Raw genomic sequence first — 19,445 nt, 5'->3', positions numbered from 1 at the left:
GAGAAGAATAGGAAGGGACAGATGGCTTGTGGAGAAGAGGGGGCTGGTGTGCTGATCAATCTCTGCATGTCCAGCAAACTCTGCGCCGCAGGGAGGATTGATTTCAAATCCCGGTTCAGCAGTTATTTCAGGTTTGGGCAGGGCTGCACACTGGGATTTGGGGTATTGTACTCACTAGTGTGTGGTGGGCTTGGACCCAACATTAAGACTGGCTGTAACTATTCACTAACACTAACTAGAATGTTAGTAAACATAAATATCCTGCCTGTATGCATTTCTTCTGTTACTAAAGAAGTCATCATCTAAGGATATGTTCACATCAGGACTGCCATCAATTATGCTGGTGTCTTGATAACTCCATAATTAAAAATAAATTATGTTTGGTCCTTAATAGGACTAGTATTAAACTGAATGCCTGTTTAATCTCTGTTAAATCTGCCACAAAGAAATGACACCATGACAAGTGTGAATGAAAGATACCCTTTTCTCCCCCTCCCTGTTTCTAATTACACATGATGGCACTTGCAGTGTCCCTTGTGAATGCACAAAATTGGTGCAGCAGAGGAAATGCAAGCTTCCTTATGCTGCAGTCTGTTCATTAGCATCGATTTCTGAGGCACTGCCCCTAAGGATGAGAGGATAATTTCTTTTTTCAGGTTCTCATGATCCCAGCTTATAATAGACTATTAAAAATAACTTGTAAACCTCCATGTAAGTTCTGGAACAATGAGAGATTCAAGAAACTCCTTGTAACCCACCTTTCCATGAAGCATTAAAGCCCAGCTAACCACACCTACTTTGTGCCTGTCCTGTATGTACCACTTGTCTAAAGCTGTGCCTTTAGGCTGCAAATCCATTGTGGCAGGCATTCATCATCTGCTTGGCTTTCTGCTGCTTTTCTGTGGTGCCATTGACTTCAATATGAAAGCTGATACTACTACAGTAAAAATGCCATACTTCATATATGGAAAAAGCTGTCATAATAGCTGTCATAAGTTATAAGAGCTTGGTAAAGATTACATAGTTCAGAATTTTCTTTTTTCCCTTTTTTTCCCCTCCCGAGTTGTACTAGCTTTTGTGATATGGTGTAAAAACATCACTACCACCACGCTTACAAAGTCTTCACTATTATGAAAAATAGAAGCCTGATCAATTCATCTAACTGGCTTTGATCTGATTTGTACAGTTTCTTTTATTAACTTTGGGCACAGGAATAAATGCTGAGTATTGGTGAAAAGCGTGCAGATTTCCTGAAAGTTCAACGTTAATTATTATTACAAAAATTGCACCCAAGATACTTTCCTTGATTTGTTTTTTTGGTATCTTCCTCTTTTTAAAAAATGGCCATCTAAAGAAAGAATAAAATTTAAGCCCAACTAGCTTAAGTAACTAATCATAGTATGTGCATATTAATGGTAAAGACTGAGAAAACAAATCATAGATGAGCCCTAATTTGAATAGCTCTTCATCTGCATTACTCCAGTAACTACTTTTAGATAACATAAAAATTGACACAGTATTATGAAAGACTTCCTAACAAATGTGGAATGTATCGATAGGGACATTTTGTAACACAGTTTGCTCACTTTCCATTAACGCTGTAGTGGGAAGCTTGCTATCTCGTACCGTTTTGCTCTGAATTTTTGCTCCCTAAGAAACAGACAATAAACTTGGCGACGTGTTTTTATGCAAGCTTTCCTCTTCATTTTTAAGCCTGGAATTCCATGTTTTGAAACTGTTCTCTGTTCCTTTATAAGCTTTATTCCAGATGCTGTGCAGGCAGGTTGGTTCACATCCCCAAGGTACCAAGTACAGAAAAAGACGGCTTCTTTGCCCATCTTGCTGAAGACAGACCTGCCTGTAGTCCGTGGCTTTCTGCCCAGCTCTGCTGGAACTGGCTGTTGCATCGCAAGGCTTGCCAAAATTTTGCACAATAACAAGCTCCAATCTACATAACACCTGGCCTGTACAAACCAGGTCATTATGAATTTGATCCAAGCTGTCATTCAAGTGGCTTTGTTATTCCCTTCTTAGGCTGAGCCAGTCATCCATAAGCAAGAACTGGCTTAACGCTTCCAGTACTCGCAGTACTTGGGTACCAGTTTTCTTTCTTTGAGCCCCACAAAGCAGGCGAGATCCATGTAACAAGAGGATCACAAATAGCAGAAACAAGAGGAAACAACAAGTGATCTGGGCTAAAAAACAGCCTAACAGGTTACCCTGAGTTCCAAGCTCCTTCATGCTTTGCATTTGTGCTTTTATTTTCCTGTTGCTGCTTCTTGGTCTCTTACATCAGCTTTTCTACTCAAATTGAGAAAAGCAGGTTTATTTCATGTATTTCCTACCTGTTGACTCCATATTTATTTCCTACGCATCTTTTAGGTATATATAGTCCTTCATAAAGATTTTGAGGAAAACTAAAGTCTCAAGGAAGAGAATCAAAGCCAAAATGTGTGGGCTGAAGGGAGCTGGCACTCAGCTGGCTGTAGGACAGCGAGGACTCTTCTCTCGCCCTCTTGTGCCGCCTCTTCTTTTCATCAGTGCTGCTCTTGGGGCTGCGGGGGGGACTTCAGGCTCCCATACCCAGGCGCTAGATTAGCTGCATTAATGCAAACTCTGCATCGGCAAATTAAGCTAAGACTTGCAGCGATGCAGTTTCCCAGATGCTTCAACTCCAGATTAACCGTGGGGTGCAAAATGCAGCTATTCTCGGCAGAGGACAGCGCGAGGGCTGTAAGAAGGGAAACAGAGCGTAACTGCCTGTACAGGGCCAGTCAGGAAAAAAAGAAGCGTTGCTTGTGAAAAACTCCTGATGTTTCAAGAGGTGTTTTCCATTCTGTTACAGACAAAAATGAGACCTTTTAAAACTTTTCAATGGAAGGAAGAAGCAGGCAGCAGAGAAGCGAAGCTGGGGCGGGTGCAGCCCTGGTGGGTGCCTTCTGCCACTCGCTGTTGGGCATTTGGGGCAGGGCTCTCTGGCCTGAGAAACATCCGAGAGAAAACCTTTTAAAAACAAATCAGCTTTGACAAATGTAAGTCTTCTCACAAAACTTAGTTTAGAACATTCCTGACCAGCTCAAGTGCAATCTCTGGTGGACTTCCCCAGTAAACTTCCAGGATGATGCCTAAATAATTCCCGAGAGATGGGCAGGACTGAATCTGGAGGCAGGAAGCTTGTGTTTCAATCTCCGGACGGATTTCATGCCTTACGATAAATATCATCCCGTCTCTCTGCCTTAATTTCTTCTCTGCTTCTTCTTGCCTTTGTAAGACATAAGCTGTCTGAGGCAGGAACACTTGTTTGTCGTACGGTACCTAGCACACCGAAGTTCTGGTTTCATTTGGGATCTGTAGATGCTATGGTGAGGTGAACAATCCTGGCATTAGGATTTACCAATATTTAATATTTCTGTAAAGAAAAAATAAGATGAGGAACATGAATGGCACAACTGTGTCCATTCAAACATTATATACATTGTTCTTGTTGAATGGAAAACATCTGGTGAGCTAATTTTTGGAGCCTGAATAGGTTCTCCCCGGGGCACAGTGTTAGCACAAAGGTCAGGTATTTGTCTTAAAGGGCCTGATTGTCATATTTTTATACCAGCTTCATGTCAGTGGAGTTATTTCTCATTCTCAGTAGTCATAATTAGTTTCACACTCCACATAGTGTGAGAACGAACCTTCTTTAACAACGCAGAAGAAAGAACTGTGTGAAAAGCTGGAATAAATATTGTAGTGATTTCATTGTGCGTACAGTCACCTGGTACTTGCTAAGTTGGATATATGCATTAATTTTGCCTGAGTAACACCTAAACTTACTGACTGGGTATATAAAAAAAAAAAAAAGTAGGTTGCATTGAATAACGCCTAGTTGAATTAGGTAAACTAAACTGAGATCATTCACTTCATGTATTTAAAAAGTGATGGATTCAGCACCCACCCTGCCTCCCTGTCCTGCAATCAATAAATATTCCCTCCTTAATCGAGGACTTCAGCCAGTTTGGTGATCTCTTGCACTAATTAAATTCCTGAAAATATGACTTAGATGACTTTGAAAGTCAATGGGACTAACGCTCCGTGGGCAAAGCTTGTAGAGAGCGTATTAGTGATTATCTGGGGTTGTTGTGGAAGTACTGGAAGCATCCTCAACACGGCACAGGGAACGGGATTAGAAGGTGGGTGGAAAGTGCAGTATCGGGAATTTGGTGTGGGCTAAATATACAACTGAAACTCAGTATTGGCTAATTTTGCAGAGCCACTGCGTATTTAATAAGATACGTAGAAAACCCAGTCTCCCTCTGTCTCACAGCTCTAGGCGATGCCTTTCCACGGGCTTTTAAACCTCCACGGGGTCTGGAGCTGCGTACGGCTTTCGGCCCAGGCGCTGAGGGCGAAGCCGGAGCCACCCTGGCGAGGGCGCGGGCGCGGGCGAGGGCGCGGGCCAGGGCGCGGGCACTGCCGAGCCCGCCGGCGCCGGGGGAACCCGCCCGGTTCAGCCGAGCCAGCCCCGCCGAGCTCCCGCCCCGCCGTCGGGCCCGCCGTGCGCCGGCGGACCCCGGCCCGAGGCGAGGCGAGGCGAGGCGAGGCGGGGCGTCCCGTCCCGCCCCAGCGCCGCCGCCGCCGCGGCGCGGAGCCGCCCGCAGAGGGCGTCAGACGGCGCCGGTTCCTCCGCCGGAGCGGAGCCCTCGCGGCGGTGCCGGGATGGGCGGGCGGCTGCCGCCGAGCCTCCATCTTCGCTCCGCCCGCGGCAGCGCGCCGCCGCGCCCCTCCGCGCCGCGGGGCTGAGCGGGTGAGTGCGCGCCCCTCCCGCGGGAGCGGCCGGCGCCGCCCCAGCGCCCGCCCGGGCTCGCCCGCGGCGCCGGCACCGGCCCCGGCCCCGCAGACCTCCCCGCCGCAGCGGACCGCCTCGGGCTCGATGTCGCGCCCCGGGCTGCGAGGAGGTGCGGCCGCCCCGGTGCCGGGGGAGCGGGTGGGTCCGGGGGCCCGGGCGCGGGTGGACGGAAGGCGGGGGGACGGTGCCCGGCGGACGGTGCCCGGCGGACGGTGCCCGGCGGGTCGCGCCGCGCGGGAGAAGTTGCTGTGGTTTTCGGGACCGCTCCGGCTGAAATTCCTCGGCTCGCTCCGGGGCGGGGGAGCCCCGCCGCCCGCAGCCGCCGGCCCCGGCTCCTCCGAGGCGGCCCGGCTGCTGCCCGGCGTGGGGAGCGCGGCTCCGCGGGAGGCGGCCGGGCTGCGGGGGCAGCGGGCGGCGGGCGGGGACGGCCCCGGGGCACCCTCGGCTCCGGGAAAGCGGTGAAGTTTTAATAGGTATTAGGCAGTTAGGGCAGCGCGCCGCCGCGTTATCGCCTGCTTGGGCTCGGCACGGTAACTGCTGCAAACTCCTGGCTGCTAAAGAGCTCTTCGAAGTAGCCCAGGCTCTGCTCGCAGGGCTGTCTCTTCTGGGGCTTGTGCTTTTTGCCATGCCGGATGGCTTATAAAATCACACTTTTTCACCCACCCACCCTCAGTCACGGTATTGAAATGTGTTTGAGTCGTCTTTTTCCCTCCATTGATTCTCCAGCCGGTGATTTTAAGTAAGGCACTCTAATATGCTTCTTCCTTGTACCATTCGTTACTTTGAACGTTCGTTCTTAATTTGTCGTGCGTGTCCTTTTATTTATTTTGTGTATTGCTATTCGTTCAAGGTCAAACCGTATAGAGTTTGGACTTTATTTGCGTGAAGATATGAATGAGGACTAGCTCTAGACGTGTTCCTTCCCTCCTCCTCTCTCCCTCCCTCCCACTCGTGTGCCTGCCTGAGCATTTCTGGAGAAGGCTTTTAAAAGAATAGATGAGGGTCATAAAAGTACCTGCTGACCGCTGCCTCCAGCTCTTTTGTATAATTGAAATATATTGTTTAATTCCTCTAATAGAAACAAAAAAACAGCTTAAAGAATTGATTTCCTGAGAATGTAATCTTTGAAAGAAGTTGTGCAGGGGATGTCTTCATTGTCTGTGCGGGTGAGTGGGATAATGTACCTGTGAGAACTAGGTAGCACTGAAAGTACGTGAGAGAGGACGTGGTGACTGAGCGCGCTGCTGTTTCTTGTGCCTTGTGTCACGCAGGTGCCTTGCGTGGGTGTTCAACTTGCATCATAAAATCTTTAAGGAAACTGATTAAAAAAAGTGGTGAACTCTTTAGGTTCTGGAAGGATTTCAGTGGACCTTAAGTAATGTCTTGTCAAAGATGAAAGAGATGGCATTAAAGTAACGTGCTTGAGTACAGGGATCCTTCTCAAGGAAGATGGGCACGGGTACGTCAGGGTGTGTGATGTGTGTGTGGCGCTGCCTGTTGGCTTGGCTGGTTCGCGGGGGTGTGACCAGCTCAAAATGCATAACATCACGTCTTTGCGGGAGTAGGCTCTTGGTGTTAAGTGCCAAATTTTCCTAAGGATGGAAGCGGAGAGGTTCTGTGCCTGCCTGTACCTTACACATTTGCCGGTTGGTTTTAGAGCATTGTGGAAGTTACTGCTTTAACTGATGCGAACATCAACAAGAGGAGCAATGATCCTGCTGTAAGTCGTGACAGTTTTGCTACTTGCTTTGGTGGGACTGGGTAAAGTTTCATTGTTGATTATTACAAAAAGTATTTAGACGCTTCTCAGCAAAGCCTTTTCTGCAAAATTGGGGAAGAGCAGGAGGTTGTACATTCTTGCTTTTTTGCCTTGGTTCTTTGAGGGGAAGCTGTGTCTACTCATCTTCATACATGAAAACAGAGATTTTTTTTTCTGACCATAGCATTTAAAAGCATTTTCTGAAGAATCAGAAATTAATACCACTCATTAGTAAGCTTCTCTTCTGCTTTGCCATGATGGTGTTTCAGAGATCCCATTTCACTCTGGTAACGGAAGACCAGAAGAGCTGTTGAGCTCCATCTGTATGCATTAGGGTAGGTGATTGATTTGTACCCTGGGGCCATATTATCTGCTATTTCATTACTTCTGGATCAGTAATGATATTCAGGAAAACTGTATTTGTAGGGACTGCTTTCTAGGGACGTCTCTTCACTAGAAAGCCTTACCGATAAGGATCGCACTGATGCGTGTTTGCTGACACGCTGCTCTGGTAGGAGGCACTCAGGCTGCTGCTTTTACCTGCCTTTGATGGCACAAAAGTTCTGAGGTTTGCGAGTAAGAAGTGGGGATTCCCACGGGTCTCCTTGCACTTCAATATAATTTGTGGTTTTTTTTTTTTCCCTAACCAGTATTCAGTCTCTGACGTCTTGCCCTCAGACAGATGAGCAGAGCTCTCGTGCCTGTTTTAGTTACTTGCTCCTTTTGTATTTGGGCACAGCAGCAACTATCCCAGTGGCTGGTAACAGAGGAGAGCACATGAGGAGCCTGAGCTGGAGCGGGTGCAACATGCCAGATGCTGCGGGTACCCTGTGCCAAGCTCGCTGCTGAATAACAGCACAAAGGTAGCGACGTGAAAGTGGTTTTGGGGAGTGGAAAAAACAGGTGGTGGTTGCACTTCGGAAGCTTTTGATTCCCCGTTCCTGTTGGTAGGTGGGCAGGAGGGTCGTGGTGGAAGATGTGCTGTGATGTGAATGGTCCTGTCAAGGTGTCCAAGGCAACTAAGCTCGTCTGGCTGCACAGGCTGTAAGCAGAATGGGATAAGAAAATAAAAACAAAAACAAAACCAAAAAACCCCTGAGTTGACAGCGCTGCGCCAACAGCGTGAATACCTGTGCCTGTTCTGCTTCCCTGCCCTGCAATGCTGCTTGCACCCACATACATTAAACCGAAAGGGATTATGAAAGCTGAGCAGATGCTGTTGCAGATTAAAGAGGTGATGGAAATGCCTGCAGGGCAGGGGGTTGTTCAGGGAGGTAAGTTCTCCATTCTCTGTTAGAGGTATATGCTGTGCTTTAATGGTGGGTGCTGTGCCGGGGCTCGATGCTGGCGATGGGCTGGATGGGGGGAAAGCAGAAACCTGTCTGCTCGAGCTGCCTGATACGAAGGCGGTTCTGGGAACTTCTTGGGGCATTTTGTAGGTGAGGGGAACTGTCCTGCTGGACTGCCTCGAAGTGTATTCAAAAAGTAGGTGTCTAGGTTGTCAGTTGTGAGGAACTTCCTTGAATCTTGAGGGTTTATGTTTCAGTATTGCCTGGCAATAGCGAAATGGTGAGACAAAATACTGAAATGGTGAGACAAAAGCATCGTTTTCACAAAACGCAGCTGCTTTGTTGTTTATTAACACAATAGAAAATGAAAAATTGTCTTGTCCTGGCCGTGGTTCAGAGGCTCCCGTGTAACCAGTGCGGCTGAAGAAAGGGAGTGCTGCTGCGACTGTCTAGGGGCGAGAGCTTATGTGGCTTGCCTGTAAACAAGGGATGTTTAGAAGCTACGGATGGGCTGTCTGGCCTCGTTATAATTGAGTTTCATGATACGACGGAATCGAACTTCCTGGCCAAAAATCTCTGTGCTGTCATGGTGCGTTGCTCGCTGTGTTCTGGGTCCTCCCATGCCATGAGGTTTTGCCCACATGTCACTCCAGCTCTTTGCCTGAGCTTTGAAAATCTTAATTTATTACTGAGATAGCATTCCAGATATTGGTAAAGCTACCTTTTCTGTTATTTGCCCCAAGATCATGTAAAGTAAAGTAAACGGGAGGGTGTGCTGTGAAATGGAGGTGTGATTGCCAGGCGAGGCCCGGACGGTGCCGACGGATGCTGAACCTGGGGTGCTCCTGCTGGAAGCCCTGCATCCCACCACATCCAAAGCTGCTTCCAGGGTGGTGATGAAGTGGGTGCTGTGGTAGGGGAAACAGATAAAGCACCGCAGGCAAAATAAAGTACTGTTAATTGAAAAAAAAAAAAAAAAATCCCAGGGATTTGTGCCAGAGGATAAAAAAGTTGTGTGTGTCATTTCAAACCAAGAACTCTGCAAGGAAGGCAGGTTTCTCTGCTCGCTCTGTGAGTCTGCAGAGGTCCAGCCTGAGTCACTGATGAACTGTCCTGCCTTATTTCTATGTCTAAGCACAAGTGCTCGTTGTCTGCAGTCTTGTTTTGAACATGAGAACCAACAAATACTGTGCTTTGGACTAGCAAGCTTACCATAAACATGCTGGTAATGCTATTTCTGCTTTGAATAGCTCCTTATTGAGTCATCTTTAGGCATTCCTTTGTACTTCTGCTGTATTTAGCTTAAGCACTTGAGTACTTGGACATGCTGCATCATTTTTGTTGGGAATGCTTTTAGTTGCACTTCCTTTCTATTATGTTTTTTATTTATTAAGCTTTTATTCTGACTGAAACAAGATCTGCTAATTTTTTGGCGAAAGCTTTTTGGTTGCTTCTCTCTCTTCTGTTGAGTCTCATCTAGCTAATGCTCATATTTGAGGTCTGAAAATAAGGTAGCTACTTTAAAAGGCTTTTTTTTTTTTTTTTTCACCTGCACTCACATAGCAGGCAGCTATTTTGAGAAAGCGTATGAAATGGGTGAGGGAAGAGAGATTCAAGGACCACCGAGAAAGCAAAGAAAAAACTGTATTAATGATGTAGTAAATTCTACCTGCCTAAGCTGTCTTCATCTTACCCGGTGGATTTTGCCTCCCTGTACTTGCCCGCCTGTTACAACGCTGTCCCCTTTGCTTAGGGTTGGAAACTGGCCCTCTGTGGGACTGCTGAGCGGAGCCAGAATGTGTGTGTGTGATGTATGGTGTCCACGCACGTGCAGGGCAGGCGCTAGCGGAGAGGGAATAACGTGCAAGATAATCGGCGGTCCGATACCTGCAGCGGCTCCAATGTCCCTTGGTGATGCAGACTGCCCGTTGATAAAGGCAGAGCCTGTAAACCTGGTTGTAGAGCAGTAAAGTAGGAAAGTATTTCAGCTGAGGTGACGTGACCTGAAAGGGTAGTATGAACAAGGAGAGAGGGAAAATAAATGGTTTTATAAAAGAAATGAACATTTAAAACTACTTAAAAACTACTAGAAAGTGGAGAAATAGTCACTCCTGGCTCTGTTGCTGAAATAGAAAATCTAAGTGTTTCTGCAGAAAAGGGATATTCTGGTAGTGAATAGTGGGTATTTTTGAAAAGTTGGAGATAGTCTAAATTAACATGGCAAAATTCTGGTCCCAGCCTGGCTCAGAGCGAGGGGGGACTCCTGTCTGTCTGCAGGTTGCTAAGAATGGACAGAAAGACGTTACGTGACATTTGGCTCTTTTGGACTGGCATAGCCTTCCAAAAGAAAGATCAAATGAAACAATCTCTTCAGTTGTTAGGTATAATTGGGGCTGTTTCTGATCCATCTCCCACAATAGCTCATAATTCCTATTGGTGTTGTTTCAGCACATGGTGAGAGCAGCGTGGGCTTCTGTCTGCTGTGTTTTGAACAGGAGATTGTGGAGAGTGGAACTTGCCAGAGCAGAGTTTGTAGGATATATCAATATATATATTTAAAAAAGTGGTGGTTTTTTTTTATACATGTATAACAGGAGAGTGATATTCCGTCTCTAGACAGAAGTTTTTTTCTTTGCCTAGGCACCTATTCTTACTGAATTGCTGGGTTTTCATTGCAAAATTGGTGTCAGCAGACAGTAGAGAGCAGAGGAGTGAGGCTGAGGGTACTGCGATATGGGGGTAATGACTGCTGGGCATTAACGTATGCCTTCTGAGATACTTAGAAAACTGTAGGCTGCAAATATTTAAGATTCTGTAATTAATTTCAGATATCTGTAGTAAACAAAATATACAGCTTTAGTAGCGGCAAGAGCAGTGAAGTCTGTGATTGCAACTATCTCAAGCAATGATGTCCAGTTTATGCAGCATCAGTTTTTATTGTGTGGTATTCGCTCATGAAAGAGAAAACTTGGGTGGTGGGAGGCTTGACAGATATGGCAAACATTATTTTACAAAACCATCCCAACAGAAACACAGTAGGATTTCTTCTTGTGTTTTGTTTTGGTGGGTTTTTTTTTTTTGTGTGTGTGTGTCTTGTTTTGCTACTTAAAAATTCAGCTGTGCTCCATCCTGTGAAATGTTTTAAAACTGTCAGGAAAATAAACTGTCCTGTGTAGGAATATGTATTGAATTATATTACAGTTGTTAATAAAACAGAGAATACGCCCACAGCAAAAAATGTAATGGATGGAAGAGCGACCTGAAGATGTAGCACAATAAAGGTGAGTGCAATTCAGCTGTTAATGAATGGGATTAAAACTGGTGTTTATGAGCACAGGAGGCTTTCCACTGGGACGGAGTCTGTTTTGTGGCTGGCTTTTTGTCCCCAGTGGGTTGAAACAGAGCTCTCTTCCAGAGCCTTTCTGAAGCTCAGCACGGATGATTTGTATTCTCCTGGAGAGTAATTTGTCAGGAGATGAACGGCAATATGCTCTGTTTGCTGGAACAGCAGAGACAAGTCCAGTTAAAGGCTTATTTTTTGGGGTAAAGTAATTTTTAAACTTTCCATCAAAAGAAGTCATAAATACCTGTGCTTGGCCTAGATTTTTTCCATCTCGAGTACTTTAGTGGCAAGTTCAGGTGCTGCATAAAACAGAGAGACCCAGAGCTTCCAGTTGGGGAGGACACAACTTGGTCCGCAGAGAGCTTATTGCTAGGGAAAGGTCACCGTTTTAGAAGTAGTAAAATGATTTGGGAACTTGATAAATTTTGTCTAAACATTGCAGGATTTCATTATAGTATTTTTAAGTAAAACTTTGATTCAAAATGGAAATTGAAACAAAATAAGGAAAAGGTTAAACTTCCCCGAAATGAAGAGGTCATTTTTCTGGAATAAAACTTGGCCGCCTCTAAATGAAAGCTTTAGTGTTGCTTTCTAGCAGAAGCAAGAAAGAAAATAAGCATTCAGTTCTAGTTCAGTTCTTATTTTGGGAAGGGAGGTGGGTTTTTTTTTTTCCTTTTCTTTTTTTCCTCCCAGTTTGTCCATTGAACAGAAAAGCCCGTTAATCTCCAGGTCCAACTCTGGGAGCGTTGAGGATTGCTGTCTTCCTGTTACTGGTGCTTTGGTGTTAAGCTGGGAATGATTCTCTCCTCATCTTCTCCAGTATCACATCTAAGTCAGGTATTAAAAACATACATTTGACAGAGTAGTTCTCGAATAAGTTATCTTCTGAGGCTTTTGTTAAAACTTCTCAGTTCTAGATGATGCTCTGGTTCATTTGTTGTATCCCTGGAGCTTGGGGCTGGAATTTGGTAAGGAAGGATTTCTTTGCAGAGGCTGCTGCAGTACCTTATTAATTTGTCTTGTTTTGCTGAACACAGAGAGATGTGAAATGAGTCCGAGATGTTTGGTCAGTGTACTGAAATGATAAAGAAAACATGGACTGGGACAATGCCCTGCACTGAAGCTAACCTGGTGGAAGAATGAGCAAATATAGAGTAGCTTTACAAGTTGACAGGGAGCGGTGAGATAAATGTGTGGTTTATAGAAAGGAAACAGTAGAATGTGTTTAAAATAACAGAAAATTGCTCGTACTAGGAATTTTGCAAAGATGACAGAAATTTGGTATTAGGACCGGGGAAAAGGAGATGTGTGAGTGACAACCAGGAGATGGTTGCAATTTGTAACGGAGATGCGATATGATGGGAAGGAGTTTTGGTGAGTGCAAACGAGAAAGAGGAGAGGCAAACAAGTGAGCTGGTGTCGAGAAACAGATTTGGACGGCAAATGTGTTCAGAAAACAAATGGGTTGAAGCCTCTGAATGACAAGGAGAGAAGAAAAGACATGAAAAAGAGACGTGATGCAGCTTCGATTTTAGTGAGCTGCAACAAAAAGAGGATGTTTTGTGTCACTCTGACCATGATGGAAATAGGAACTAGAAAGGAGAGGAGAAACTTTAATGAACAAACAAGATGGAGACAGAAATGATGGAGGCATGTCAAGATTTGTTTTTTTTCCCTTAAAATAAAAAAACCCTACTCCCACCCTTCCAAAAGCCAAGCCACCCCCCCTTCATTTTATATATTTGGCTACATATATCATGTCAAATTTGTTTGATATATCTGCTTATATCATGTCTAATTTTGGCAGGAAGTATAACACTAATTACATTTACTGTCAAGTTGATTGCCTCTTCCCTGCACAGCGCTAACTGAGCCTGGCTCGCGCTCTGTTTAAGTAGGTACAACTTTTTCCCTGGCTATTTGGAAGAGTCTCGGCTGTGGAATACCCTTTCTCTGGGTCTAGAGAAATATTAGCTTGTCAGTCTTCCAGATGAGCTGTAACGACTTTCGTATCAGGAAAGGTTTAATGCAGAAAGGTATTGATGGGCTGGAATGATAAGATTTGACTTTTTGTTTGAGAGAGATTGGGAGGGGTTTTTTGGAGGGGTGCGAGGTATTTGGCACCTTGTAAAAGGTGGCATATGTTAATTATACTTTGAAAAGAAAGTGGAAGATGCCTTCATGGGTCAGTTCTGAAAATGACATGCTTTCTTGGTCTTCCAGGTATCAGCCTCTATATTTGGCAGTTTAAAAATACAAATTAGATGAAGACAACAAAGAATAAGTCTATTATTTTGATTCAGGGATGCTCCTTATGAATATTCCTGAAAGAGGCAGGAGGGAAGCTAAGTAAATAATTTGGTGGAGAAGAAGGGGGGCAGGAAGGCTGAGTGGGGAGTGGTGTTAGCAGGAATAAAGAAAATGGAACTTAGCACTGTGGCTTCACTGAAAATAGTCATAGCAGGAGTCATCCTCCTGCAGAGGGTGATGAGGGGGAATGCAGTGTGGGATGCAAAAGTTTGAAAATGCTTTCATAGCTGCATAAAGTGATTTGCCAAAATACCTCTGGAAGGCAGAACATCTAAACTGAAGTGATTTGGAAGGGCAGGCAGAATTTGGGAAGCAACTGATCCTGCAGAGGTGCACATTTGGAGGTGAAAACTTTGGGAATTACTTTTCCAAAATTGACTCCGATTTGAGGTTAGGATGAACGCCTATCTGCCTTTAGGAAGACACAAATAGTTACTATTTTCTGCTAAACTTGAAAAGAAAAATCTGAATAACACTACTGGGACTGAGAGCTACAGGTCAGAAACTTTGAATAGCAGCATTAATTGCTCCCTTTAAAGGATATAAAGGATCAGAGTCTTTAAGGGCTTGTCTAAAGATGAGAGCAATATTAATGCCAGTAAGTGATGATACAGCAAGACTCAAAAAGGCGGGGGGAGGTTTTTTCCTTGTTACTCCAAAATAAGACCAACATACTAGTGACTCAGGTGTTAACTGTTGGAAGTATTGCAGCATTACTTCAGTCGTGTGCTGTGTTTAATACTTTCTGTTCCATTGCCACTGATGTACAGGATCAAGCTTCAAGAAATATTAGCAGCAGGAGTAGATGTTGCAGTGCGTCACTGGATTGCCTTGGGTCGTCCACTGTAGAGATCTTTTTTCTAATTTCTTAAAATTTCACTAAGTCTCTGCTAAATTGTTATTGCAGCCTTTCGGTAAATGATGCCACACTTGATTTTCCATCCTTGCCATCTTCAGGTTTGCATCTTTGTGTTTGCAAGTTATGCTCCGTTCTCTTAGCCGATGTTTTAATGTTACTGACTCCTGTTAAAAAGATATGGTGGCTTAGAATATGTGAACTATCCTATGTGTGCTCCTACCGTATTGCTGAGCTCTTGTCGTTAGTTCAGGCTATATTGGAAAAAGGCAAATATTGAGGGAATCAGTGATACATGATAGAACTTGCAGTTGGAAGGGATTATGGTGTTTCATTGTGGCAATAATTTTTAAGAAACGTGGATTTCCACAGCTGCCTGTAAGATTCTGTATAATGATAATGAAGCGATTTCTGCATCCTTGTCTCTCTAAGGTATTCAGAAGAATTCTTGCATGCTTATTCATGCAAGCAAGGGTTTTGGAAATCAGAAGTTTCCCAGTGTTGCAGAAACAAATAAAAAGCTTTGTTATGTCTACAGTTAAGTTTGCAAAAGAATCTTCATTGTAAAGGCATGTGATGCTAAAAAAGTTGTTGAGCTTTCCTCACTCCTGAGATGCTTTCACTACTCTTTGCCTCCCTCGCTGTGTCCTTTAGGAAAAATCCTCTTGTCTCTAGAGAATGAGGAGAGTTGTGGAGGAAGTATCATAATTTGCAAACAAGAATGTTTTTTAAATATCTAGATTGGTTTAACTTCATAGCCACAGGTGGTGGATTTTTTTTTTCTCCTGTGATTTCAGATATGCTTGCTGATGATCTGTGGAAAATGATTTAGATTTGGCTTTTTCAGTTAAAAAAAAAAAGTACTTGCCTGCTGACTGCTTTTTAGGCTAAGTTACTAGGAGCTTGCCTTCACTGGAATAGTTTTTAGAGTTTGTAAGAAAATCCTGTTGGACTATGTAATGATGTGTTTGGATTAAGTTTCCTCCCTATTGCACATTCTACAGGAAAATGTATTTTCTGTTAGTCTGGTAGATAGTTGTATAGGATAGATTTTGTTTGCCTTTGAAACAGCAGAAGTCTCCTAGGCAATTCTATTAAATTCCAGATAATTCGAGGGAGGGAAGGGAGGGAGCGTGCCTCCTTCCCTTTCCCTACCCAACCGGCGGCTCCTCAGGCTGGGCTCGGGTGAAATGTATGTGAAGCTGATGGAAGTAGCTAAGAAACTTTTGATGCTGATCATCTTGGATGATGTGTGGTAAGCAAAACATGAGGTTGCATACTAAAGAAGGTTAAAAACTTGTTTCCAAAGAAAAATACTTCAAACTCTAGCAATATACCCCTAGACTACATAAGTGATCTTGATTTTTGCATTTTTATGTTTATCTGTTAGTAGTTACTTGAGTTCTGTAATGATGGTGTGGGCTTGCTTATTGGATCAAATAAGAATGAAGAAGGGAAACACTTAAGCTTGAGCTCAACTTTAAATACTTGAGGTATTTCGTTATAGTAAGCATATTTTATAAATTTTAGCTGATGTTTGGCAGCGTCAAGACTTATATGCTCAGGATGGATAGTGAAGACCCCATTAGGCAGGTGTTCAAGATTTGATGTTCTCACTGTAGACCGAATTTTTGTACTAACAATATCTGCAATTACACATTATAGAAAATATTTGCATTTTTTGTGGATTCAAATCCCCAAAAATAAATAGTTGCAGGTTGAAGTACTGGCAGTCTGGCAGTGTATTTAAGTTTGCTCTGTAGATTACTACTACATTTGTTTGCTGTCTGGGGATGCTGCTAGCAGAGCTAAAAAACCTCTGAGCTGATCGTTATCAAGCTTTTAAAAGGGGTAGCGAAGTATGAGTGTCAAATTCTGTCTGAAATCTGAATATCTATTTTTTAATGTGAACTTACCTAAAACTTTGAAAAATAATACAGGAACTAATGTCTGACCTTGTAATTAAAACTTCACTAGTTTTTTAGGTGTTAGTTTTGTCAAGATACTTTTGCAGTGTAATGCTCTTGGTGGCAGAGCTTTTTGTATTCTCCTCGACGGCTAAATGATTAATGGTCTCAACACTGCCTTCTGGATCACCTTGTAAGAGGTCTCCTTCATCAATCTGGCAAGGGGATTGTATGGCAGTTTGCACCCTAATTACAGTCCCCAGCTGGGGATGTGCTGCTTAACAGATTACTTGTAGCAGAAGTACAGTCGGCGCAGATATAGATGACCATGGAGCTGTTTGACACTCGGGTACAAAAATTAGATTTCCTTTCTAGAAAAAAAATCCACTTCATATAAACAGTGCAACAGATAAAAATGTTTAGCTGGAATTAACTCTGTAACTTAAAGGTTTAATAATAACACCGGTTCTGTGTTTCCCTGTTTTCATCTTTTCCCTTCCCTTCTCTTGCAGTCTTATAGACGAGGGCAGTATTGCAAAGCAGAAATTTTATTACCAATAGAAACATTAAGGTATTCCACAGGGCAAAACAAAAGTGATTCAAAAGGTGCTTATACAGATAATAAGTTTTAGCATTGAACAGTTTACCCAGAAGACAACAGATTATTTCTAGTGGTCTGTCATTACTGTTGGCCTTTTTTCTGGCTCATTTGTGGTGTAATGCTGCTACTCAATTAAGATGTATTTCGGTAAAAACTATGAACGACAACTGCCCTGCTTCCACCGAGCATATTGCTAAGCATATATGTATGTGCCTATTGCTCAGTCTGACAAATATGAGCATGTTGCTGAGAAACAGCTTATTTAAGGACTAAGGCACGGAGGAAAACTTGCACAGCATCCAGTCAAACACAAAAGCAAAGTGCCAGTTTTGGTATTTGACAATGAGAGGATTTTGTGCTTTGGAAGGATGTAATTGCCAAGTCATTCTGCATATACGTATCAGCATTGTAGTAGTCAATATTGCCAAATCAGGTAACATCATGAATATCTTGGCAATCTGGAAAAAAATCTCATTTGTTTTTTTAATGATAAGCATTTATTTTCATGACTTTTTGAAAAATAATGTTAAAAAGTCTGAGGATCGTCTGGGCACTGATAACTTCCCACTGGGTGACATGTACTTGAAGGATAAAGGCAGTGAAAAGGGGTACCAGTAGACTTGAGGCTGGAGGTAGAAAATTTGCACTATTTGTGCTTATATCCTGAAGAACTAGAACGGCAGAATTGTAGGCATTAGTATTTGTGGTTAGGACAGTAGAAACCTTCAGTTGTGCAGTGGCTGCTGTGAAGGTGTGGATGTGTACGTTTGACTTTGTCTAACTTGAAAGAGGGGAAAAAGAAAAGTCAATGAAAAAGTAGTTGCATATACCTGACCTGTGTTGGAGTGCTATGGAATGGCAGCAAGTCTTGGGAGTCTTCTCGCTATCTGTGAGCTCAACTGTCTTGGAGTGTCAACGGGAGCTGATAGGCATGTTTAAGCAGGAGTTTATCACTGTCTTGTCCTAGGTTTGGAAGAAAATCTCCTCTGAAGTTTTTACTCCTAGAGATGGTCGGATAAGGGTTTGTTATGGTGCATTTACTCTTTCTGGGTTTCCTTCCCCAAGAGAAATGGAGGAATTGACCCTAGAGTTGTTATATTATCTGGAAATCACATGCACTGTATGGTGAAAACACTTCTGAGAGATCATTTGGAAGGTTCTGGTTTCTTTGACCCACATTTATGATCAGTTGAAACTCACAGCTTTCCGGTATTCTGGTTCCCTTTTTGCTCCTTTGGCTCCCATCAGAAGCGAGCAGTCCTTCCATGCCTCGTCCTCTCAGCTGAAAACTGAAGGCTGGCTGTTCAACTTCTCTTTACTGTCTTGTAAAAAGCAGATGCAGTGTTTCCTTCGTATCTGCCTTTCAGATGCAATAGCAACATGGCTTGGTGTTCATGTGAGCGTTCATCACTCTTCTGTTTGCAGAAGCAATTGCAAGCAAATGATCCCGGTCGTTGTTATTACTCATATTTTGTGTTTTTTTTCCAGTTCTGCGGCTTCAGCTCCATATATGAGCTGCTTTGACACGTCATGAAACAACACATCTCGGTCTGTAGTCGTGCATATTAATTGCCAAGTGAGGCACTGCCTCTTGCTGATCTTGGTTTTCCTTTGGTGGTTCTCTCAGGTTCTGTTTCAGGACAAATGCGTTGTAGGTACTCAAGAGGAAAACATTTTCTCCTATATTATTTGAGCAAATGGAAACCCTTTTTTACTCTGGCTGAAGACTTTGTCTTGGCTGCAAGCCTGAGAGATTTAAACATTTGCTGTTCCTTTTATTGTTCAAACCTGTGCAGCATATTTTAAGTGAGCGAGCAGTCTGTCAAGTTATTAGAAATCATTACTTTGCCACAGAGTTATTGAATGGATGTGAAAACAGGTGTTTGTCAGATTTTACCTTCTGGACTGAATATTTTTGATGTTTTGGGAACTTTTATCTGCAGTCAACCATTGTGCTTTGTGTAGGAGAAGGCTTGATTCAGATTATCTGAGCAACTGGGGAGCAGAGATGCGGTTCTGTGATTCATAATTGAAATTTAGCCTTTAGATTAACTTCATTAGTATGCTGTTGAACAAGGACAGGGTGTTAATAAAGGAAAAAAATCCTTCTGGGTTTGAGCACTGAGTGCCGCAACAGGTCGTTGCAGTTCATTATGAATTTTTTATTTTTGTTGTGACAGCATTATTTTTGATTTGACCATGCTCTTTTTGTCTTTATTCATCAAAACTGTACAAATATTTCTGTACGGAGAGAAATAGAGAAAGGGTTTCTCTAATGTGAGGTTGAACCCAAAATTCTAGTAAAGCCACGTTTATGAGCCATTCTAAGATTAAGAAAAGGAACTTTAGAAAGTAGACTTCAGTTTCCTTTCTAACTGATAATTTAGTGTAATGAGTGAAACCTTACTTGTATTCTTAAAACACGTGACACTTTCTGGGGAAGTAGAAACTTCACAATCTGTAGTCATTAGACAGTAGGCTTGTAAATGTTTGTAAACAATATACCTGTTTATCCTACTGAGATGAAAAATATTCATTTCTGGCTT

General features: G+C 43.4%; 1 protein-coding gene across 10 annotated transcripts in view; it reads left to right on the top strand.

Moving 5' to 3' along the window:
* Positions 1-4,662: 4,662 nt before the first annotated feature.
* The window catches only part of THSD7B (thrombospondin type 1 domain containing 7B), a 336,629-nt gene continuing 321,846 nt past the window's right edge, over positions 4,663-19,445 (top strand). For 8 of the 10 annotated variants that reach the window (XR_012044320.1, XR_012044319.1, XR_012044318.1 and 5 more), the window contains exon 1: positions 4,663-4,792. The gene's annotated coding sequence lies outside the window, so the exon portion shown is untranslated. The other 2 variants (XM_072874419.1, XM_072874420.1) reach the window with 2 other exon arrangements.

This window comes from Ciconia boyciana, chromosome 10 (assembly GCF_034638445.1).
Source record: "Ciconia boyciana chromosome 10, ASM3463844v1, whole genome shotgun sequence".
Taxonomy (NCBI): domain Eukaryota; kingdom Metazoa; phylum Chordata; class Aves; order Ciconiiformes; family Ciconiidae; genus Ciconia; species Ciconia boyciana.
The sequence above is the reverse complement of the archived record's forward strand: the minus strand, read 5'-3'. Positions and strand labels throughout refer to the sequence as shown.